The sequence below is a fragment of the Adiantum capillus-veneris genome, chromosome 27 (genome assembly GCF_014529385.1).
Source record: "Adiantum capillus-veneris isolate H3 chromosome 27, ASM1452938v2, whole genome shotgun sequence".
In the NCBI taxonomy this organism is placed as follows: domain Eukaryota; kingdom Viridiplantae; phylum Streptophyta; class Polypodiopsida; order Polypodiales; family Pteridaceae; genus Adiantum; species Adiantum capillus-veneris.
In genome coordinates, this window is record NC_140957.1 from 81,489,953 (window position 1) to 81,515,454 (window position 25,502).

The following is a 25,502-nucleotide window of genomic DNA, read 5'->3' on the forward strand; positions in this document are numbered from 1 at the left end:
CCGAACGACTAGAGGCTTACACTTGCCAGACCATCTCGCTCCTCTACCTGAATGACCTACAATGGCATGGTTGGACAAGACAGTGAGAGCGGCTCGACAGATTAGAAAACCCATATCTCCAGAAGAGAAAGAGCTGTCTATTGGATGTGACTGGAGGTATCATACATACATGGCACTGTGGTCGCATAGCATTTCAGAACACAAAAAATTGACAGCAGAAGAAACACGTTTGACAGTGGGGTAATGGTTAGTTTCATGCAAAAGAGCAGGGCCAGTGCCAGTGCCAGCGACACGAACGAGAGCACTAGCAACTGTGGTGTGGTGTCAGATATCTTGAAAGTCAGCTTCAGACGGTTTGAGATGTTTTTATTACATGTGAAGTGGTTCAAGGTGATTACTTCTGGTCGCAATACAACGGTACGCAGAGATGGAAACAAGCTTGTGCAGATAGATTCTACAAAGGATTGGACAAATGTGAGCGACACATTTGCGGTCCCCGAACATTGCGAGCAAGTAGTCTTTGTACCGGACCCTGGAGAGCCACAATGGTGGTTTGTGGCTCAGGTTGCTCCAAGAAATAAACAAGTATTTGAAGGGTAAGAGCTCCTCGAGGAAAGTCGGCCAGATGACGCAGATACTATTGTTACATTAGATGAGATGGACGAAGGTATGGCAGAGGAAGCTGACAGATATACAAGGCAGATATGACACTTGTAGATGAAGATGCAATGGATGAAGACAATCCGCCAGAACGAGTTGGGGTAGAGTTATGTCTACAGTTAGAGATAGACGATGCTACGGTGCAAGATCTTATCGATGATGCCTCACTAGTCGAGGCCTGTAAGTGTTTGTGTGAAGACATTGATTTACAATTAAGCTCTTTCTTAATTTAAACAAAGGTGTTCTGACGCTTTCTTTTACTTTCTTTATGCAGGACTTTAGTATGGCAGACCAGTCGCCAGATCCAAGTTCTATGAGTGCGGATGCATTTATGAGCTTCGTCACACGGATGACGCCCAGTCAGATGGCACAGGCGTCTCAGTATTTGATAGCTAGCGGTACGGGTACCACGCCTCCGGGCTTCACACCCTAGGATATGACGCCTATGTGGGGGACACCTATGGGGGGGGACGCCTATGGGTACAACGCCTGCGAGGTCTCCCATCACGACCGCTTCGACACCTAGGGGTACGACAGAGGCGGGTACGTCAGCATCTCCGCTTCACAGGCACACTCGCCGATCTCGACGATCGTCAGGTGGAGGTGGTGGTTGTTGTGGAGGAGGGTCCATAGATGCTTCGACCCCTCCTCGCTCACGACCCCCGTCCTACGTAGGCACACCTCTCGACAAACCTCTTAGCACACCTCGGACACCTTTAGGGGCACACGATCCTAGTGCCTCCAAGGTCTTTACTGTACGGCCAGATGGACAGGTTAACATGGATAGTGTCAGGACTGAGATGAGAGAGCGGGTTCGCCAGCTCGCGGAGGTGCAGTTTTCTAGCACCATCATGACGTCTTGGACTCATTAAGACCACAACAAAATCAATTATATAGTGGAGACCATCATGAGAGAGTATCGGCCTGCTCCGGGTTGAGAAGAGCTTCAGAGGAGGTGGATCAGGAATGTTGCACGGGACACCGTGAAACATCGTCGAGATGCAGCTCGTCGGACTTTCAGGCAGGGCTCGCCGAAGCCTTCGGGCATCTCACACGAGTCGTGGTAGTAGATTAGGGAGGAGGAGGAGACAGTGGACACGAGGTTCAGACAGCAGTGTCTCGCCGCGGAGGTACGTAGGGAGACTAGGGGCACATCTCATCTTGGAAGCGGAGGCTTGACACCTTTTGCTATGAGTTTGTGAGTTTCCAATCCAATCCTAAAATGGTGTTTTTTTTCAAGAGCGATGAATCATGTATTCTTAATTACTTTGGTTTTTATATAAACGCAGAATCTTGCAATGCATCGAGCCGCGACACGCCAGGAGAAGACAGATGGATATCGAAAAGGCATTTATGATGTATTGAATGATCTTGCTGCCGCCGCAGGAGAGACTGTAGACTAGGAGGCCTTAGAGTCTCGCCGATCGATTGAAGTGAGACGTTTGATCGAGACAAATAATATGTGTGAGTTGACTTAATTAATTAAGTATATGTGAAATAATATCATACTAATTTTGTGAATTGTCCCTTTATGTGCAGGTTGTGACGCACGAGTCATCAGTGGTTTTTCTATATATGTTTTGTCAGACACAGACACATATCTGTGTTTCTTTCTTGTATAGACATGCACATATAGGTGTTGATCATGGTTTTGGTTATGGTTTTGATTATAGTTATGGTTATGGTTATGGATGGTTTTGATCATGGTTTTGGACATGGTTATATATTATTTTGGACAAGTGTTGATGATGGTTTTGGTAATGGTAATTATGCAGGAATTTAACGAACTTTATGGTTATGGTTATCATTATGGTTTTTTTATCATGGTTATGGTTATAGTTTTAATTTGGTTATGGTTTTGCAAAAAGTTCGTTATATATAAAGTTCAATTCATTTTTACTTTCATTTCTTCCATCAAGTTGTGCCTTAAATCTCATGTGAGATCCTACATGGATATCATGTAGGAGGCGTATATGTTGTTTTTTTTTTTAAAGTTTATATTAAAACGAAGGGAACTCTGTCAAAATTTCTGCAAGAGCACAGTTGATTTTGGTGCTGCTCACTTTCTTGGGCAGAGGACACGCAGTTTGGCTGTGCCTGTGTCCATCTTTTCACTGGGCACAGGCCAGGCTGCCTATCCTCCGTCCAAGAAAAAAATTCTTCTGATATGGTCATGGATATAGGCGTCGATACAGGCGTCGAAAACTAGGATTATCGACGTAGATATCGACGTGTATTTCTACTGTTTCATAGGGACAAAGATTTCGACGCAATTTTTCAACGATTAGCATCGAAATTTGCATCGAAGGTACTTGTTTTTGTTGTAGTGCAATCAACCCAGCGGAGGTCATGGAGGGCGGCAGAATGCAAGGGTGACAGTGTTGTGCAGAGAGCCGATGATGCCAGCAGCTTACTCTTCTCCTTAGAATAGAAAGATTCCCTCAGAATCTTGTAGGAAAACTAATGGGTTCTAGGAGTAGACCCAATACCCAGAAAGGATGAATGATTCTCATATTCACGAGTTAACATTGATATGATTATTTTGGATGACCATGCTAGGATGAATGATTTGTTAGATGGACCATAGCCTTGGAGAATTGGGAGAAGCTTAAATATCTTTTGCATTTTATGGGTCCAAACTACTCAAACCCATTAATTAGAACGTGAGATTCCCTGGAATCTCAACATTCTAAAGTAAAACTATCCTACCTATCGCCATCACCTACCCTACTGAGCTCCTAAGGGCACCCATCCTTCCCCATCGCCATTGCCTCTCTGTCTGGGGCGCCTTCAAACACACCGTCCCTCGCATCCCTCCCTGCCCCAGACAGGGTGATCTCTCTCTCTCTCTCTCTCTCTCTCTCTCTCTCTCTCTCTCTCTCTCTCTCTCTCTGACCTTCGGGCTCAGACAGGCCTTGATCGACCCACAAGTTGCACATCCGCGGGACTGCATCCATCTCTCTCTCTCTCTCTCTCTCTCTCTCTCTCTCTCTCTCTCTCTCTCTATATATATATATATATATATATATATATATATATATATACGCATTTGTGCTTAGATAGGGCGCGTCTCTCTCGGCCTCTCTACCTGCTGCACGACCTCTTGCAACGCCATGTTTCCTTTTCGAGATTTCCAGTCGGTCTCGCAACGTCCATGAGCTCTCATCGAGCATGCCACAAAAACAACTACGAGATAAATCTATTCGTCTCTTAGCCTCCCCTCATGCACATGGCACTCTCTCTCTCTCTCTCTCTCTCTCTCTCTCTCTCTCTCTCTCTTTTCCATGTGCCTCCTGCTCGCTTTCCCCCTTGAAACCCACTGGAGCATCTCCATGGATTTGCCTTAATTAGGCACCTCAATTAATCCATGGTTGCCATCAAAGCACAGCAAAAAGGTCTGCAAGTCTCCTCCCCTACTGCTCTTGACACACGGGATGGATCTCTCTTTGCTCCATGTGCAACTCTCCCAAGGTAGAACAAGCTGCCACATGAGCGAGCAGAGCATCGTCACCAAGCGTGCGATCTATCTGTCCCTCCTGGCTCGCTGTGACACGTTGCCGGCAAAAGCTCTCTCTCTCTCTCTCTCTCTCTCTCTCTCTCTCTCTCTCTCTCTCTCCCCACCGCCTTGTTCCCCAACCTTGCCTTGTTTTCCCTCAAGCCCAAAGATAGCATCTCGTGAGATTCGCCTTAATTCAACCCGAAACAAAATTGGGAAACAAAATTGGATGGGCCTATTGGAAAATTGTTTGAGGCTTTTCTTGGGGAATTCTATCCTTCATGCAAATCCCATAATTTATCAACATGAAAAGCCTAACTTTTTTTTTTGCATAGTTTAGATTTTGGATGAGCTTTAAACGTCCATAGGAGTTTCACAACAATGAATATAGTTCGGATCCTTACATACATGGGCTTAAGTTATGTCATGTGAATTGGAAGAAGGAGTAGGGAAATGCCCTAGAGTGCCCTTTTCCCCGTAATGCAACGACCCTTGGCAACTAGCAGGAGCCGAAAACCATGGGGAGTTGCATTGCAAGGAAAATGCCACTCAAGGGCCTTTTCCTCCTGTGAAGCATAGGGAGGAGGGGGGCCAGTAGTGTCCTCTAATATGCAAGGACAATCGATAGAGACTCCACATTTAGCGTGCTGAGATAACAGGTTGTGAGCATCCTAGGTTGCAAAAATTTTGTCAGCTGAGTTGTCGACAATCATTCATGCATTCCTTGCATTGACATGTTGACTCGGCATTGGATCCATGGGGGTGGGTTTTGGGTATTGACCTGGTTGGAGGCTGATAATCCGGCCACTAATCATGAGTAGCTAGACGACCAAGATCTTCTACCCTACGATCATAGACCTTGATGGAATGGTAACAACCTTAAGTGATTTTTGGCTTTCTAAAAGAAGCTTTAGAGGAAGTTGGGTTAGGCATAATTTCTTGTTTTGAGTGATGAGTGAGACTTACCTTAAATGTTATTCCAGTTTTAAAATAGAAGATGCATCTTTTTATTTCGCCTTTGATTTAAGATCCTACATTTCTTGACTTTTGTTGCATTCTATTGATTGTTTTTTAGAATGTTATAGTGAAGCTTTACCTTCTATAGATACCCACACGTATATTGATGAGTTCTTTTTGTTTCACATTTCATTTCTAAACTTCACATGGCTTGATTTTTCTTGCATTCTAAAAATTAATTATGGTCGATATTTGAGAAAGTCTCTCTTATTAAACGTTCGTCAGCCAAATTTTCTCCTCAAAAAGAAGCAAACCAGAAATATTAGCATATGTTTACTATTTTCTCACATATTTCATCCTTTTTTTTGCCTTCGCTATGGTTTGCAAGAGGCTAGTTTCGATTTTCAATCAGCTCGAAGCTAAAATGAGATTCCAATTAAATGCAATCTAATGACTTTATCACTTTCTTAATTTCTTTTTAAAACCATTGTGACCCTTTCGCTTGTTTCGTTTGTAGGACATTCTTATTTACCAATTCAAGCAGGAACTCAAGGTACTTTTGATTATATTTCTTTCTCCCGTTTTCTATTGAAATTTGGTATTTAGCTCCCGAAGTACAATTGGTTGTAAAATGTGGGTTGGCTCGTTTTGGTTTCATTAATTACGTTGTGGTCGGTTATACGTGTGTGAAGAACGGTGGCTGGTGGCGCTTGCATGTTTGCGTGGGCATAGGCTTTTGGCAAACGTCTTGATAAGAGGATGTCAACAGCTACCGCTAGTCTTTGAGAATAAATAGGAATGGGCTGTAGCGCTGCCAAGAAGCAAATGATTGGGATGAGCGAATACGAGACCCAATAATAGATGCCATGCGGACGCATATGAGGAGCTGAGGCAAGCAGCATCTCGTACAAAATTTGCCTTGTCGCTTCACGGATTCCCCAATCACCAATCAACAAAATTTGCTCTTTCTGAAACATGAGAGACGAGAATGATGAGATAATACATTGTATTTTGTGTCACACCTTCTACCAGCGCAATTTGCATGATGGGCGACTGTGGTCACATCCACTTCAAACGTGCATTTCTTCCTTTATTTCTTTTCTTCGTTACGTAAGCTGGCACCAGGGACTCGGAAGGCACCACAAGGGGCGCTGGTGCGGCGGGGGGAGTAGCGATTGATTTGATCTGATGACTCACTCTCTCTCTCTCTCTCTCTCTCTCTCTCTGTCTCTCTCTCTCAAACACACACATGCAAGGAGGGAGGTCTTGAAGACTAAACAACACGGGGTTCCCTCGTCATCCTCCACGGTGAAGAGCTACGCGTGCAAAGTATGAGGTAGGTTTGACCGTCCGATTTTAAACGTACATGTGCGAATTTATTTTTTTTCTCTTCGTTTATTTTTTTCAATAGGAGTATATGTTATATAATTTATTTTTCGTCTAGGTAACAATGAAATGCACCTGCATGCGTGGTTAACTCATCATGTTGTCGTGGCCAAGGTTTTGGGTTCGAACCACAAGGAGGACATTGACTTGCGTTTTTTGTTGGACGTTGATTGTCCTCGAGATTGTCGTGTGCTACATCCGTCGCAGTCGATCCCATGACGGAGCCTTCATTGACGACCTGATGCCTTTTAGTCATGTGGGAGGGTAGGGGTAAAATGCGAGTATGCTAACGGGACCTCGTTGAGGTGTAGTTTTTTCAAGGGAGGGAGGTATCTCACAAAAGTTAACCCCCCTTCTCGTGTCGGCCTGTTATTAGTTGACCCATGAAATTCTTAGGAGCAGTTAGTATAGCCGGCGGCTTCATCGCCTCTCTCTCTCTCTCTCTCTCTCTCTCTCTCTCTACGTCACTGTGCTCCCGGAGCTGCAAGGTTCACCCACCGGTTGAAGCAAATTTTGATGCGTGAAAGAGAGGGAAACCAGAATTCCCTCCCCCATTATCCTTATTATAGATTGTAAGCCGTCAAATTAAGATTGCATGAGTAATGGTGGATCTCCTGCTAGAAAGGGCTAGCAGGGTGACATGACAAAGTCAATCTTTCTGCTATTCTCCCAAGTCCCTACATAAAGGCATAGTAGAATCTTGGAACACTAAGGAGCAATTGTGGACTATTGGATTGAGCTTTTTACGAGAGTGATCGTAGACTAATCAATTGAGCTTGTTGTTGAATAGGCCGTGTATCAAAGTCAAATATGCTGTCCTACTTTTGAGAGAGGCATTACGTAGGGGATCGCACTCTCTCTCGTCGTCTATTTAGTATTTAAGAGGGGGTCATAAACATTAGACTTGTAATGAGCCACAAAAACGGCTCAAATCACACCTGTAGTAAATGAGACATAACTTAAAAAATCTCATTACTTTTTTTTAAATATGGGTCTAAGGTATGAAATTTACATGAAAACTTAACAACAAATAAAAAGTTACTTTTTTAAGATTAAAGAATTGAACCCTAGATCTGACACTCGAGAGCAGGGGAGGGCGTCCTCTGTTGCAGGACCTTGGGCGCCAGTTTTGGTTGTCTCACGCGAGATGGGGGCCCTCTTAAGCGTGCGGACCAGGAGTCGTTCTTGTTCTTGCTACGGACACACACGGGTGTTGCGACATGCGTGGGCTTGCAGGGCAGAGTGGCTTCGTGCCGGTGGACAGGGGAGCTCATGGGTACGAGCTCCCGGTTGCCCTTGCTGTCCTGTGTAGCCAGGCGTTCCTTGCAGCGTTAGGCTTTCTTTTTGCAATTTGGCTCGACAACAGCCATGTTCCTTGCTGGAACAACACAGTTCGCAATGGGTTCTTGGGTCTTGGACAGGTGGCGGGCCTGGTCATGCTGGTTTTGCAGGGATGGCTCGTTGGGTATTGGCACTGTGATGGCATCTTCAAAAGGGGCTACGAAAGGCCTGGTTGGTCAGGATGTTTGCTGGTGGTTCTCGTCAAGTGGTTTAGTTCTGTGATGGCATCTTCAAAAAGGGTGTGGCCCCCTTTAGGCCTGGTTGGTCAGGATGTTTGCTGGCAGGTTCGGAGGTGGTTATCGTCAAGTGGTTCAGTTCTTGTCAAGTGGATCAGGTCTTCTCGTTGGTGACGCGCATGTTTGAGGTGTGGAGGGAGGGTGGCAGACTCCCTGCCCATAGTGGCCTTGCTATCTGGCTCTCAGCCTTTTCCGGATGTGGCTGTGTTTTGGCGTTTTCTTCTCTATCGGCTCTATGTGGTGGTCTTGGGGGCTCTCGTCTGGCGAACTTTGTCCTCGCTTGGTGGTTCCCTTAAGATCTCTTTGGTGATGGGGACATTGGGCCTCGCCCTCTCGGCCATCTCTTCTGCTCTATTGTAGTATCCCTAGTTAGCTTGACCGTCTAGTCGGGTGGCTCCCTTATAGCTAGTGTACTTCGGTATGTTGTATGGTTTCTCCTCTGGAGGTGTTTATGGATGGGGTGGTAGCTCATGTATAAGCTGTGGCAGCCTCTAGATAGGATGGCTATACTGTGTTTGGTTTATTGGAGTTTGTTGGACTTGTCTGGCTCCGTGGTTCGGTATGAGCACGGACGGAGATGTATTCTTTTTGGTTTTAATCTATTTCTTCCACCCACCTATTGTGAGTTTTGCAAAAAAAAAGAAAAAAAGATTAAAGACTTTTACGTAAAATTGTGCTTTCATTACTTAACTTGGAGGGGTAAACGATGTCAAGAGTATGATATAGATTAAAAAAAGCTTAATATATCTCTCACATACGTGTTGAGGGGTTTTTCAACAAAGTTTAGACGTGCTTAACAATGATTTGATTTACTTTCAAAAGATAGTAGAAAACAATAGGGTAAAAGCTCCATAATGACACTGACAATAAATTTCATCGCGTGTGACGTATGATCTTCCATTGGTGCTAACTTGGCGCATGATTTGTTCCTGAATGACTCTAGTTTTGAAAGAGGTAGACGACCTTGCATCTTGCTAGTGCACACAGAGAGCACGATAATGGTTTCGCAACTCCTCTGTAAAAAATTGAAGCCTCAAAAGGTGGAGAAACCCTTCACGTCAAAAAAAGGTAGAGCTTTGCGAGAATTGAATTGTCACCCCGACAAATGAGTACAAGACAACTCAGCTAAACCATCCATCCGTTGGTGCTATTGTGTACTAGAACCGACACCTCAATGTACTTAATAATTGCCCTTCTTTTCGGGCATGTCCTTTTATCGCAGCCTTTACCCTAGTCTGTCTAATCCACAAATTAGTTTTATTGAAGATGCCCAGGGAAAGACACCTTCAAAAATTTTATTAGCTTTGGCTATTCATTTTTTTTTGTCAATTGCACAAATCCCATGGGGATCAAAGCAAACATCCATGAGCGCTAATAGGATCGCTTGGCCGGTCTCAAACCCATGACCAGTGTCATGACAGTGGTCAATCACTCAATGTCACAGGAACAGAATAAATAGCAAAAGATAGAGAAAGAGATCTTTGTATTGATGAATTTTTGCATAGTTTTGATACAACAGAGGAGCAATTGAATATGGGTGCAATCCGTTGTACGAAGCTCGAACCTCCCGACCACCCCCGAGCTTCAATCCGCTTGCATGCAGCGTCTCACTCGCAGAAGAGGATATCTGTGAATGATCCCCAAACGCACCACCCCTGAGCTTCAGTCCGCTTGCATGCAGCGTCTCACTCACACTCACACTCGCACTCACACTCACACTCGCAGAAGAGGAGATCTGTGAATGATCCTCAAACGCACCACCCGTCGTTCTTTTATCCTTCTTTTCCTCGAAAAGCATGCGACTTCTCAAAATAGCCGTTTTCTTAGACGTTCGGTCGACTTGATTTTCGCACCAAGTATACCTGTGACAATAAGATAAGAACGTGATCGTGAAGCGATCCGTAAAGGTTCGATTTTTAAGGCTTTTTCTTTCTTTTTTATAAGTCCTAAAATTTCCAGTTGTCTTCAACTGGACATAACTCCCAAACGGAGCCAAAACAATCCAAGTCCGTTTCACACAATCTTGTTGCTCTTGTTGCACTCTTCGATGGCTATGTGATGCAAAGTTTCCATAGCCTTTACCCTAGTCTATCTAATACAAAAATTAGTTTTATTGAAGATGCCCACGGAAAGACACCTTCAAAAATTTTATTAGCTTTGGCTATTCATTTTTTTCGTCAATGGCACAAATCCCGTGGGGATCAAAGCAAACATCCATGAGCGCTACTAGGATCGCCTGGCTGGTCTCAAACCCATCACCAGTGTCATGACAGTTGTCGATCACTCAATGTCACAGAAACACAATAATAGAGATAGACAGCAAAAGATAGAGAAAGATATCTTTGTATTGATGAATTTTTGCACAGTTTTGATACAACAGAGGAGCATTTAATTTGGGCGCACTCCGTTGTACGGAGCTCGAAGCTCCTGACCACCCCTGAGCTTCAGTCCGCTTGCGTGCAGCGTCTCACTCGCACTCGCACTCGCAATCGCAATCGCACTCGCAGAAGATGAGATTTTTGAATGATCCCCAAATGCACCACTCGTCGTTCTTTTATCCTCTTTTCCTCGAAAAGCATGCTTCTCAAAATAGTCGTTTTTTTAGGCGTTCAATCGACTCGATTTTCGCACCAAGTATACCTGCGAGAATAAGATAAGAACGTGATCGCGAAGCGATCCGTAAAGGTTAGATTTTTAAGTTTTTTTTTTTTTTTTAAAGTCCTAAAATTTCGAGTTGTCTTCAACTTAACATAACTCTCAAAGAGAGCCAAAATAGCCCAAGTCCGTCTCACACAATCTTGTTGCTCTTGTTGCGCTCTTCGAGGGCTATGTGATGCAAAATTTCCATAGCCTTTACCCTAGTTTGTCTAATCCACAAGTTAATTTTATTGAAGATGTCCAGGGAAAGACACCTTCAGAAATTTTATTAGCTTTGGCTATTCATTTTTTTTGTCAATCGCACATATCCCGTGGGGATCAAAGCAAACATCCATGAGGGCTATTAGGATCGCTTGGCCGGTCTCAAACCCATGACCAGTGTCATGACAGTGGTCGATTACTCAATGCCACAAGAACAGAATAATAGAGATAGACAACAAAAGATACAGAAAGAGATCTTTGTATTGATGATTTTTTGTAGAGTTTTGATACAACATAGGAGCAATTGAATATGGGTGCACTCTGTTGTACGGACTTCGAACCTCCCGACCACCCCTGAGCTTCAGTCGCTTGCATGCAGCGTCTCACTCGCACTCGCACTCGCAGAAGAGAAGATCTGTGAATGATCCCCAAACGCACCACCCATCATTCTTTTATCCTTCTTTTCCTCGAAAAGCATGCAACTTGTCAAAATAACCATTTTTTTAGGCGTTCGGTCGACTCGATTTTCGCACCAAGTATTCCTGCAAGAATAAGATAAGAACGTGATCGCGAAGTGATCTGTAAAGGTTAGATTTTGAAGGCTTTTTTTTTTTTTTGAAGTCCTAAAATTTCGACTTTTCTTCAACTGAACATAACTCCCAAACGGAGACAAAATAGCCCAAGTCCGTCTCACACAATCTTGTTGCTCTTGTTGCGCTCTTCGAGGGCTATGTGATGCAAAATTTCCATAGCCTTTACCCTAGTAATCCACAAATTAGTTTTATTGAAGATGCAAAATTTCCATAGCCTGCTCTGATTTGTTAAAAATCAATCTGCAAAACAATATTTTCTACAAAAACGATGCAAAAACAGCAAATCTCACAGTTTTTCTTAATCTTTGGCTCTCAATCTTTGGCTCTCAACGAGCATCAAAACATCAAAATCTCTAAAAACTCAGAGAACCAAATTTGTTTCTTATAAAACAAGCTTCAATCACACCATACATCACTTTTCCAAAACCACACGTTAACACCTTCAAAAATGACCCAGAAAGTGCATTCCGGCTGAAAAATTCGACGAAAACAATCTTCTGCACAGTGGACCAACTTTAAAACGACCAAAACTTCTTAGAAAAACAAAATTTATTGCTAAAACACTTCAAAAATCAAGTCCTGTTACACTCAACCAACCAAGCTAGCTTTATACTACTTCTAATTAACTCATATTGAATAATGGACATAATATCGTAAAAACATTTTCTAATTAATAATTTATTTAAAGAAGGATATTTTTTACAAAAGTAAGAAAAATGGCTATTTTTTTACAAGTTTAGTACTAACATAGAGACCACACAAGTTCTCTCATACTCTTATAAAATGTTTAGGAGTGGGCATTAACTTAGGGGCGACACACACTCTCCTCTCATGTTATGTTAGCAAGGTAACAATTCACATTGTCTTTCATTTTCGGATCGAGAGAGAGAGAGAGAGAGAGAGAGAGAGAGAGAGAGAGAGAGAGAGAGAGAGAGAGAGAGAGAGAAGATTGTTTGGCTCCTCATTCTGTTGTATAGGGCCAAAACTCAAAAACATTCTTGTTTGGTAGAAAACATGTTGAGATGTAGAGAGAAAGAGAGAGAGAGAGACGAGACAAGAGACGCACCATGTATTCTCTCAAAGACTCATTCATATTGAGGAAAAGATACAAATATATAGGTGAGAGCAAGTTGAGTAGAGTGAGCCATATATAGCTCCAACACCCCCACTCAAACAAAGTTCTCTAGCTTTGGATGAAAAAACCCTTGGGGAGTTCAAGAGAAAAACCCAAGCCCCTATACAATGTGAAAATATGAATGAGCGATGATGACTTGAAAGTGAATTGTGTATCTATGTATAAATATAAAAGTGACTCAAAGATCGCAGTGTGCAAGTGTGGAGTGTGCATAGTGCATGATAGCTATATGATTACAATGTCATATGTACAAAGAGAAAAAAAAGAATCTAATTTAAACAAAGTGAGGCCGAAGCAACTCCAAGCTCCGAGCGCAAGAGGATGAAGCGCAACTCGTGGAGGCCTTTGGTAAGAATGTGTGCAATCATCTGGTCACTTCGACAGTGTTCAACCATTATGGTGCCTTCACGTAATTCATAGCTCTCATTATGATAATGCACAGTAATGTGCTTTGACTGATTATGTTGAACATAGTCTTTTGCAAGACTAATAGCACTCTGGTTGTCACACCACAATGGGTATGCTAGAAAGAAGAGAATGACCAATATCAACCAACATGTATCGAAGCCATATCAGCTCATCAACTGCAAGTGATTCTGCAACATAATATGACTTAGTTGTAGAAACTGCAACACATCGTTGTTTCTTACTAGTCCAAGAAACAAGACAACCATTTCTAAAGAAGCAATTTTCATCAGTAGATCGCATAGATAAATGTGAGCTTGCCCATTCTGAATCTGTGTAACTCAAAAGAGAAAGAGATTGCATAGAATTCGATGTCAGTTGTCATTGATAGACCAAACCAAAATTTGTAGTGTCTTTTAAGTATTTCAATACACGCTTTGCTGTAGACCAATGCTTAAGAGAAGGGAGTGTAAGATGTTATCCAAGATAATTAGCAAAAAAAAACATATCAGGGCGAGTGTTCATGCCAACAAAATGAAGACATACAATCAAGTTAGCATAAGGTTGCTTTGTGACAAGTTGATCGCCATTGTCAGAAGTGTTCTTCATAGAACTCGCAAGACAAGGTGTGTTGGCCAAAATGTGCAGATTCCATACCAAATTTTTGAATAGTATGTGCAATAAACTTTGATTGTCAAAGGAATAAAATACCTTTTATGTGGTTCCATTGAATATAAATTCCAAGACACGAGTGTATCTCTCCTATATCCACCATATCAAATGTAAAAGACAATAATTTCTTCACTTTTTGAAGAAATCCCAAATCATTGGAAACAAGAATGGTATCATCCACGTAAGAGCAAGAATCACAAAATTACTACCTTGTTGCTTTATGTATAAGTCGGGGTCTGAAGAACAAGAGATGAATCCTTTAGAGGTGAGAAAAAGATCAAGTTTTGTATACGAGGCCCGTGAAGCTTGTTTAAGACCATATAGTACCTTATGGAGTTTAGTAACAAGTTCTTCTTTACCTGAAATAACAAACCCTGCTGGTTGTTCCATATAGGGTTAATTTTATTTGCGAGTTAATCAATTCGTGTTTTTTTGCTACAGGTGATGCTTTTTCGAGTTTATAGAGAGAGAGAGAGAGAGAGAGAGAGAGAGAGAGAGAGAGCCTGAGAGTGGGAGATGAGGGGGAGAGAGGAAAGATAGGTTCAAAATGAAAAAGGTCCGGCTAAAGTTTGGGCAAGAAGGTTCTCAAGCCGGTTCAAATTATTTCATTTAGTAACTTGGTATAGAATTGTTTATGTGTTGGTTTAATGTATATATTTTATAAATATCCTACATTTTAATTGAGATGAAAGTGGAGTTAAGTAAAAGTGGAGTTTTGTTGTGAAGAAGGAGGCTGTGTGCACGTTTTCTACTCACATGTGTGTGTGTGTGTGTGTGTGTGTGTGTGTGTGTGTGAGAGAGAGAGAGAGAGAGAGAGAGAGAGAGAGAGAGAGAGAGAGAGTGGGAGATGAAGGGGAGAGAGGAAAGATAGGTTCAAAATGAAAAAAGTCCGGCTCAAGTTTGGGCAAGAAGGTTCTCAAGCCGGTTCAAATTATTTCATTTAGTATCTTGGTATAGAATTGTTTATGTGTTGGTTTAATTTATATATTTTATAAATATCCCACATTTTAATTGAGATGAAAGTGGAGTTTTGTTGTGAAGAAGTAGGTTGTGTGCACGTTTTCTACTCATGTGTGTGTGTGTGTGTGTGTGTGTGTGTGTGTGTGTGTGTGTGAGAGAGAGAGAGAGAGAGAGAGAGAGAGAGAGAGAGAGAGAGAGAGTTTGCATGTTCATATGCGTGTGAAAAGGTTCCAAAGCCGGGTCCACAAATAATGTTTTCCGAGCCCTTAGAGAGGCAATTAGTGGTGGTTACTCATTGCACTATTATATGCCTATAGTATCCATAGAAGAATAATAATCATAGTGTTTCCCGAGCCCTTAGAGAGGCAGTTAGTGTTGTCTACTCATTGCACTTTTAGATGCTTATAAATCTTATAGGGGAATAATAATCGTAGTGACAAATCATGCATGTTTTATTGCACACCCCACTTTAAAAGTTAGTGGTGGAGTAGTAGACGATTATAATATTCATATTGACAAATCATGCACATATTATTGCACGCTCCAATTTAATAGTTAGCATATGTTGCGTGGGACACCTCATGTCACTAACACATGCCACTCTTCCATCACTATCAATGCTTTTTGAGAGCATGGTGCTTTAGCCTATATAAATGTTACAAGGCAAGCACCATATGCTGCACAAGTGAATCGGAGGTGCTAATCGGAGGTGTACTTATACAATGTCTATAGGATATGCAACTACTGGTAATGAGGTAGTTGCAAAAATCCATGAAGAGCTTCACAAAATCCCCCCCAACGCACCCCTTGAAGAAAAGAAGACGTTTACACAGAGAGAGCGTGACACAAACAAGGCGATCCGGATGTTCAACCACCTTAATCGCGCTCGCAACATCGGACACCAGGAACTGAATGATGGCTTTGAGACAATGCGAGAAGCTATGGGCAAGTGGGAGACATGGGGGTACATAGATAGCTCTCGAAGGGCCGCTTTACAGGCGGAGATTGACCATTTGCTTGTCTGCAAACGCACAATCAACCTGGTCGACATCTCTGGCTCTAATGTGGTTGAAGATTGAGGAAAGATTTAAATAATTATGCACTAAATAATATAGTTAAATAAATATGCACTAGCACATGATAAATTGTACTAGCGTGATGCAAGTTGTACTGTGTGTGTGTGTGTGTGTGTGTGCAGGTTTGATTCCCTACCTAATCATGTAAACAACTTATTTTAATTATATGATGCTTATTTTAACTATATGATGGTGTTCCACTCTTCAGTGCCTTGGCAAGAATAATTCATATGTCTCTGTCTGACTTATTATATTGAAGTAGCTGTGATACTTTTAATCGGCCTGGTCTACTAACACATCTTCAAGATCTGTCATAATTTAGGGTATTGTTGATATCTTGTAGCTAAACTGAACCTTCAAATGTAACTACAAGCTGTTTGAAAGCCAAATGTAAAGAAAATCTATGTGAGTTTTTTATATAATGCAAGAAAAAGATGAGCATGTCTTTAGTATTTACCCTACTTTTAGTAGAATATACTTTCGTGTCCATGTAGGTGTTGTTGCAAACAAGGATGAATCCCTAATAAGCCAATTTGAAACTAGGAATCTAAAAAATATTGATGGTTGTACTTGTTTGGGCGAAGACCTCAAAGTAATGATACACGCATAGACTCTTGCATATAAAATAGTAATTAAGAACACTTTACTGAGTTGAAGAACTGCATACGTACATAAACACACACATATAAATAACTATATATATTGTATAAGCAAGTACTTAAAAACACTTTACAGAGTTGAAGATCTCCTTACGTACATAAAAACACACATATAAATAAATAAATAAATAGATATTATATATATATAATATAAATATTATATATAAAACTATATATATTCTTAGACCGACAGTGTAAAGAAATACTGACAAGCAAATGAAATTTTGACAGCATAACAGCGTGAAAAATAAAAATAAAACCATTCCATACTTGCTTCTGTGAAAGCTTGCCTAACTTTTGTCAAGCTTTCCTATTCTATACTTGCTTCCGTGAAGCTTGCCTAACTTTTGTGTATACATGAAACCATGATTATGTTTCTAAACATAAACAAAAAGCATGATTATATTCACAAGCAATCAAAATTTCCACAGCATAACGGCGCGAAAATACAAACAAAAAAATTTCCCATTCCATACTTGCTTCCGTGAAGCTTGACTAACTTTTCTCTATACGTGAAATCATGATTATGTTTTCAAACATGAACAAAAGCATGATTATATTGATAAGCAATCAAAATTTCGGCAGCATAACGGTATGAAAATTCAAACTAAAAAAATTCCAATTCCATACTTGCTTCCGTGTAGCAGCGAATGCTCACGGGAAGAAGGAATTACATAAGCAAAAAAGCATATGTTGGTATATTACTTTGGTAAATCCAAAGCTCTCAACAAACTTCTATCTAGTATAATAAATATGAAATCATGGCTGAATTGATAAGGACGATCAACACCAACAACATGTCTTCAATAATACCAAAAAAGTGGCACCCAAACACCATGGTCACACGTCGTTCCATAAAAATCACAAACTAGAAAAAATGATAGATAATACTAATGTTGATGTCAATCAAGGGCAATGTGATCCGGGCTCATATTGTTGCCAATCAGTCTCCTCATCGCTATCTGCATCAACTGCTGAAATAGCACGTACACATGGAGCCTTGAAGCGTGAAAGATGTTGATGGAAGACCTCTGGATCACTATCTATGCAGAGACAGTGTCTAGAAAACTCAATGCAAACATTGCCCAAGCCACTACATCCAGAAAACATATCAACAATGTAGGTGTGCTCCGCAGTAAATGTCAGCACAAGCCAGCTAAAAAAAGCAAAAAATATGTGTATTTTTACTTTATGTAACATAGTCCAATAACGCATAGTAGGAAGCATATATTCTTACCGAAAGAAGTCAAGGCTACGCTCGGCGGCACCTCTAATAGCGTATCCTCCAATGTACTCTCCGTCGGCGCGCTCCATCAGTATTCCAGACTTGGCATCGAAAAAGTTGTTGTCCACGCTCTCTCCATCTCGTCGATCGTAGATAGGACGTTGACCCTTACGATAAAACAATCATAGCAATAGTGTTTCCACCTACAAATTACAATTAGAATGTGATCTAATTGAAGAAAAATACAAGCATGCTTTTCAATCAACAAATAAATTTACTTACTCTCTCAATCTCAATGGTCTTTCGCACATAACCATCGGGGATCAAAATAAGGATGGTATGCATCATTTTGAATCCCATCTCGATGGCATGGCTAGACACAATGCCAAAGTGATCAGTGGAGCTTAGGGTGATGTACCACCCATTGTCTGCCACATACTTTGAAGCTATTACGGCCACTTTATTACTTAATTTTCGAGAGAATTGATTCCATGGAGGGACCTTCATAATACGCATTGTTAATTTAATTAAAGTTCCAAAACTATCATAGACTGTCCATTGTGGTTTTGAAGGATGCATACCTCGTTCTGTGAAAAATTTTCAGGTTTAAAGTTTGTTGGAAAATCCGCAAACAAAAGAGAGGCCACTTCATTGCTCTTTTCCCCATCAACATGGGCTGAATGAAGAAAATCCAAGATCCTGCATACGATCAAATAAATGTATTTCAAACATTCACAACACACACCACACATAGTTAGTCTTTCTTTTCACATGTGTTTACCATTTCTCATCATCGAGAGAAATTTTTTAAACATCTAGCATGTTCCCAATAACGTTCACATCACAATCTATGGAAGGCACTGCATAATCAGAAAATCAAATATTTCATCAAGAATTGTTGAGTAGAAAGAAAGTGACGGCTAGATATCTATACAAGCAAGTTTACCTGTGGAGCCTTGACCACCTTTTTGGGAGACTTCTTGGGCTTCTTGGATCTAACAAAATCCAATCGTTTCTTTATAGAGGAGATTGTACTATTGTTTACTCTTTTCGAAGAGGTGGCTTTCTTGGAAGCTGAGCCAATCTCCTCAATACCATTTTCATTTCTTTCAAGAACGTGCTCTAAAGCAAACAAAAATATATTTCTCACAAACATAATCTAAATAGTATGAGCACTTTAACAATTTTGTAGTTTTTATAAATGCCAAAAATAACCTTTATATAAGTTCCCTTCATCACATGGGTAGGTGCCTTGAGTGTAATCTAGCCACCAAGGGCAATACTCAATTTCCCAAGCAATCAAACCATAATCTCTCATCCATAGTGGATACATACACTCCTCACAAGAGAGGTCCCTCCAACTTTCAACAGCAATTGGCAACTTCTCCAACAAAGTTTGATCGTAAAGCTGAATTAGCCATCTACATAAAATGCGGTTAACTTTATTTGAGCTCCTTTCCTAAGTGACTTATTTATTATACAAACTCTAAGTAAAAAATAGAATAACAACCATAAACATATCAATTGTATTACCTGAATAATACTCTCCTTGAAGAATCCATAAGCTCTGGAATTTTTTCATCCGACTCTTTTGTGTTGAGCTTACTCCAAAGCTCCACAAAAGCTTTATCAATGTGGTCCCTCAATTGGTGATGAAACCATGCTTCAAAGCCCTCCGGCATTTCTTCAATCATTTTCCCTTTGATCCTCAAGCATTGCTTCAAGATACTTCCCCAATACCACTCTTTACGCAAGTACATTCTAAATTTCATTGCACTAATATAACGCTCAGAAGTAACATCATCTACACGGCAATGCATCAAAGAGTGCAATATTTCCTTTTTCCTATAGAGCAAACAATAAACAAACCATAAATGCATTGATTCATTTGATGATTTCATGTGTATTTTTTATCCAAAAATTATTACCTCTCTGGTGATATTTTAGAAGTTTCCAAAGAGTGGACTTTGTCTCTTGTAAGGCCCACTTGATCCTTTTCTCTTATCCAATTGAAGTTAAATAATAAAGAGAAGAACCCTTGGCCATTGGCGGGGTTGGCAATGGCCAACATCTATGTTACATTAGCAAGAGATCAAATCAAATCAATTTTTCAATGAAATATATCAAATTCAAATGACATGTCAACTTACAATTTTGTAGAAATTCAAACATAAACGGGGAGAAGAGAAAGTGTTTACCTTATAAGCTCTTTCTTTGAATATTTTTTCTACTCTTCCTCGAGCAACCATTTCCTTTACTGGCAGTGAAATCGAGGGATCATTGATCTCTTGTATCTCTTTGATAAGAGACAAGTCAAAGTCTAATTCCTTTTGTAGAGCAAATGAAAAAAAAAAAGTAAGATTTTACAAAATAATGTCAAGCTTTAGAAATTACATAAAAAGTGTACTTTAAGGCAAAGAAATATACCTTCCATATGAGCATTGCTAATAAAAGAGCAGGAGCGTTGTACCAACTCCCTTTAGATGCCTTCTTCTCACAAGCAAGCTCTACCTCTATCCATCGAATCCAATCTTGGGGAAAGTCTTTCATTAAAGAATCTTTGCTTGCCACAGCCAGTTTTTGGAACAAGAAGATCTCCTGCCCAAAATTTGTGCTCACAGTGGTTCTACCAATCCTAAACCACAATATCTTAAATTAAATGGCAGTAGAATGACATCGATAAAGTAATAGCAATAACGTTCAAAACAACAAATGTGTTCTTACTCATTTTGAGAGCGCAAAGCTAGCATAAGCTCCCCCCCTGCACTTCTATCAACAAAGACAAATTGACATTTCACAGAACAATGTCTCCACTTTATCATTGAAAATTCTACAACAACAAAAAAGAAAATTAGAAAGCATAGAGTAATACAAGTCAACTTTACATTAAACAAAAAAGAAATCACTTACGTGTTTTTATTAAGCACATCCAAGTTTTCAAACGGTGATTACCATCCCAAACGATAAATTTTTTTCCCCTTAAGTCTTCCCACTCAAGGGGAATGGAATTATCAAAATCATCGCTTAGCCAAGCACACTGTATCCACACATCTCAAACCTTTTCACCAAGCCCTCAGTGCCTGGACCCACAGCTCTAATGGCTTCATTTTCCATCAATCTGCAAAGAGGAATTCGAGGAGGTTCCCCACCTCTCTTTACAAGAGTGGCTTCGTGCCGGTGGACAGGGAAGCTCATGGGTACGAGCTCCCGGTTGCCCTTACTGTCCTGTGTAGCCAGGCGTTCCTTGCAGCGTTAGGCTTTCTTTTTGCAATTTGGCTCGACAACAGCCATGTTCCTTGTTGGAACAACACAGTTCGCAATGGGTTCTTGGGTCTTGGATAGGTGGCGGGCCTGGTCATGCTGGTTTTGCAGGGATGGCTCGTTGGGTATTGGCACTGTGATGGCATCTTCAAAAGGGGCTACGAAAGGCCTGGTTGGTCAGGATGTTTGCTGGTGGTTCTCGTCAAGTGGTTAAGTTATGTGATGGCATCTTCAAAAAGGGTGTGGCCCCCTTTAGGCCTGGTTGGTCAGGATGTTTGCTGGCAGGTTCGGAGGTGGTTATCGTCAAGTGGTTCAGTTCTTGTCAAGTGGATCAGGTCTTCTCGTTGGTGACGCGCATGTTTGAGGTGTGGAGGGAGGGTGGCAGACTCCCTGCCCATGGTGGCCTTGCTATCTGGCTCTCAGCCTTTTCCGGATGTGGCTGTGTTTTGGCGTTTTCTTCTCTATCGGCTCTATGTGGTGGTCTTGGGGGCTCTCGTCTGGCGAACTTTGTCCTCGCTTGGTGGTTCCCTTAAGATCTCTTTGGTGATGGGGACATCGGGCCTCGCCCTCTCGGCCATCTCTTCTGCTCTATTGTAGTATCCCTAGTTAGCTTGACCGTCTAGTCGGGTGGCTCCCTTATAGCTAGTGTACTTCGGTATGTTGTATGGTTTCTCCTCTGGAGGTGTTTATGGATGGGGTGGTAGCTCATGTATAAGCTGTGGCAGCCTCTAGATAGGATGGCTATACTGTGTTTGGTTTATTGGAGTTTGTTGGACTTGTCTGGCTCCGTGGCTCGGTATGAGCACGGACGGAGATGTATTCTTTTTGGTTTTAATCTATTTCTTCCACCCACCTATTGTGAGTTTTGCAAAAAAAAAGAAAAAAAGATTAAAGACTTTTACGTAAAATTGTGCTTTCACTACTTAACTTGGAGGGGTAAACGATGTCAAGAGTATGATATAGATTAAAAAAAATCTTAATATATCTCTCACATACGTGTTGAGGGGTTTTTCAACAAAGTTTAGACGTGCTTAACAATGATTTGATTTACTTTCAAAAATAGTAGAAAACAATAGGGTAAAAGCTCCATAATGACATTGAGAATAAATTTCATCGCGTGTGACGTATGATCTTCCATTGGTGCTAACTTGGCGCATGATTTGTTCCTGAATGACTCTAGTTTTGAAAGAGGTAGACGACCTTGCATCTTGCTAGTGCACACAGAGAGCACGATAATGGTTTCGCAACTCCTCTGTAAAAAAGCCTCAAAAGGTGGAGAAACCCTTCACGTCAAAAAAAGGTAGAGCTTTGCGAGAATTGAATTGTCACCCCGACAAATGAGTACAAGACAACTCAGCTAAACCATCCATCCGTCGGTGCTATTGTGTACTAGAACGGACACCTCAATGTACTTAATAATTGCCCTTCTTTTCGGGCATGTCCTTTTATCGCAGCCTTTACCCTAGTCTGTCTAATCCACAAATTAGTTTTATTGAAGATGCCCAGGGAAAGACACCTTCAAAAATTTTATTAGCTTTGGCTATTCATTTTTTTTTTGTCAATTGCACAAATCCCATGGGGATCAAAGCAAACATCCATGAGCGCTAATAGGATCGCTTGGCCGGTCTCAAACCCCTGACCAGTGTCATGACAGTGGTCGATCACTCAATGTCACAGGAATAGAATACATAGCAAAAGATAGAGAAAGAGATCTTTGTATTGATGAATTTTTGCATAGTTTTGATACAACAGAGGAGCAATTGAATATGGGTGCAATCCGTTGTACGAAGCTCGAACCTCCCGACCACCCCCGAGCTTCAGTCCGCTTGCATGCAGCGTCTCACTCGCAGAAGAGGATATCTGTGAATGATCCCCAAACGCACCACCCTTGAGCTTCAATCCGCTTGCATGCAGCGTCTCACTCACACTCACACTCGCACTCGCAAAAGAGGAGATCTGTGAATGATCCTCAAACGCACCACCCGTCGTTCTTTTATCCTTCTTTTCCTCGAAAAGCATGCGACTTCTCAAAATAGCCATTTTTTTAGACGTTCGGTTGACTTGATTTTCGCACCAAGTATACCTGCGACAATCAGATAAGAACGTGATCGTGAAGGGATCCGTAAAGGTTCGATTTTTAAGGCTTTTTCTTTCTTTTTTATAAGTCCTAAAGTTTCCAGTTGTCTTCAACTGGACATAACTCCCAAACGGAGCCAAAACAATCCAAGTCCGTCTCACACAATCTTGTTGCTCTTGTTGCACTCTTCGATGGCTATGTGATGCAAAGTTTCCATAGCCTTTACCCTAGTCTGTCTAATACAAAAATTAGTTTTATTGAAGATGCCCACGGAAAGACACTTTCAAAAATTTTATTAGCTTTGGCTATTCATTTTTTTCGTCAATGGCACAAATCCCGTGGGGATCAAAGCAAACATCCATGAGCGCTACTAGGATCGCCTGGCTGGTCTCAAACCCATCACCAGTGTCATGACAGTTGTCGATCACTCAATGTCACAAAAACATAATAATAGAGATAGACAGCAAAAGATAGAGAAAGATATCTTTGTATTGATGAATTTTTGCAGAGTTTTGATACAACAGAGGAGCATTTAATTTGGGCGCACTCCGCTGTACGGAGCTCGAACCTCCCGACCACCCCTGAGCTTCAGTCCGCTTGCGTGCAGCGTCTCACTCGCACTCGCACTCGCAATCGCAATCGCACTTGCAGAAGATGAGATTTTTGAATGATCCCCAAATGCACCACTCGTTGTTCTTTTATCCTCTTTTCCTCGAAATGCATGCTTCTCAAAATAGTCATTTTTTCAGGCGTTCAATCGACTCTATTTTCGCACCAAGCATACCTGCGAGAATAAGATAAGAACGTGATCGCGAAGCGATCCGTAAAGGTTAGATTTTTAAGTTTTTTTTTTTTTTTTTAAAGTCCTAAAATTTCGAGTTGTCTTCAACTTAACATAACTCCCAAACAGAGCCAAAATAGCCCAAGTCCGTCTCACACAATCTTGTTGCTCTTGTTGCGCTCTTCGAGGGCTATGTGATGCAAAATTTCCATAGCCTTTACCCTAGTCTGTCTAATCCACAAGTTAATTTTATTGAAGATGTCCAGGGAAAGACACCTTCAGAAATTTTATTAGCTTTGGCTATTCATTTTTTTTGTCAATCGCACAAATCCCGTGGGGATCAAAGCAAACATCCATGAGGGCTATTAGGATCGCTTGGCCGGTCTCAAACCCATGACCAGTGTCATGACAGTGGTCGATTACTCAATGTCACAAGAACAGAATAATAGAGATGAACAACAAAAGATACAGAAAGAGATCTTTGTATTGATGATTTTTTGTAGAGTTTTGATACAACAGAGGAGCAATTGAATATGGGTGCACTCTGTTGTACGGACTTCGAACCTCCCGACCACCCCTGAGCTTCAGTCACTTGCATGCAGCGTCTCACTCGCACTCGCACGCGCAGAAGAGGAGATCTGTGAATGATCCCCAAACGCACCACCCATCATTCTTTTATCCTTCTTTTCCTCGAAAAGCATGCAACTTCTCAAAATAACCGTTTTTTTAGGTGTTCGGTCGACTCGATTTTCGCACCAAGTATTCCTGCAAGAATAAGATAAGAACGTGATCGCGAAGTGATCCGTAAAGGTTAGGTTTTGAAGAGAAAGGTAAAATAGGCCACCTCGTGCGTACGGGGCAGCCCATCCCCACCCTGCCTCCTTTTTCTTCACTGATTTCCCCACCGTGTGTCCCTTTTCCTCTCCTCCACTCAAAAGGTCAACCCCCTATCTCTTCCCCTTGTCCTTTCTCCTTTCTCTCTCCCCTCAAGCTACCCCACCCCCTGTCCTTACGAATAATGCACCCTAACTCACATGCTACCTCTCCTATCTTCCAACAGTATACCCCACCCCCTTTTTCTCTCTCCTATCATATCCCATGACCCAAATATCCCCCCTCTCTCTCTTTAAAGGGTGCCATGTCTCTTGTCTTGTAGCCAGATAACCTCCCCCACACTCACACTGTCAGGCCAAGGGCAGGGCCAAGGGCCAGGACGGACATGCGGTCAAGGGGCGCTATATTTAGGGTCTAGGAGTCCATATATGGCACGGTTGGGTGGAGAGTTGCATGGTCTAGTCCCCCACAGTCTTACACTGGTATCAGAGCTCAGGGGAGAAGGGGGAGGAAGAAAGAGGCATGGAGGCCATGGATCTTTGTTCTCTCTCTCTCTCTCTCTCTCTCTCTCTCTCTCTCTCTCTCTCTCTCTCTCTCGATCTCTCTCTCTCTTTGCGGTTCATGGAAGCTCGCCCTCCGTTTGGCGAAGAAGGAGCAGCATGGCAGAGTCCTTTCATGGATGCATGGCAAGGTCGTGCTGCAAGAAGGCCATGGCAGAGAGGGAAAGCAAAGGAAGGCATGGCTCTTTGGCTTTTATCTCTCTCTCGCTCTCTCTCTCTCTCTCGTGGCGAATAAGGTGCAGCATGGATGCATGGCATTTCATCAAGGCTCGACAGAGAGGATGGAAGGCCTTTGAGGCCACAGGGAATTGCATGCAAGGCATGCATGT

General features: G+C 41.7%; 2 pseudogenes; both read left to right on the forward strand.

The window, feature by feature from the left end:
- Window positions 1-7,550: 7,550 nt before the first annotated feature.
- On the forward strand, window positions 7,551-8,712 carry LOC147422270 (uncharacterized; annotated as a pseudogene).
- Window positions 8,713-13,990: 5,278 nt separating this feature from the next.
- On the forward strand, window positions 13,991-21,704 carry LOC147422271 (uncharacterized; annotated as a pseudogene).
- The last annotated feature ends 3,798 nt before the right edge of the window (window positions 21,705-25,502 follow it).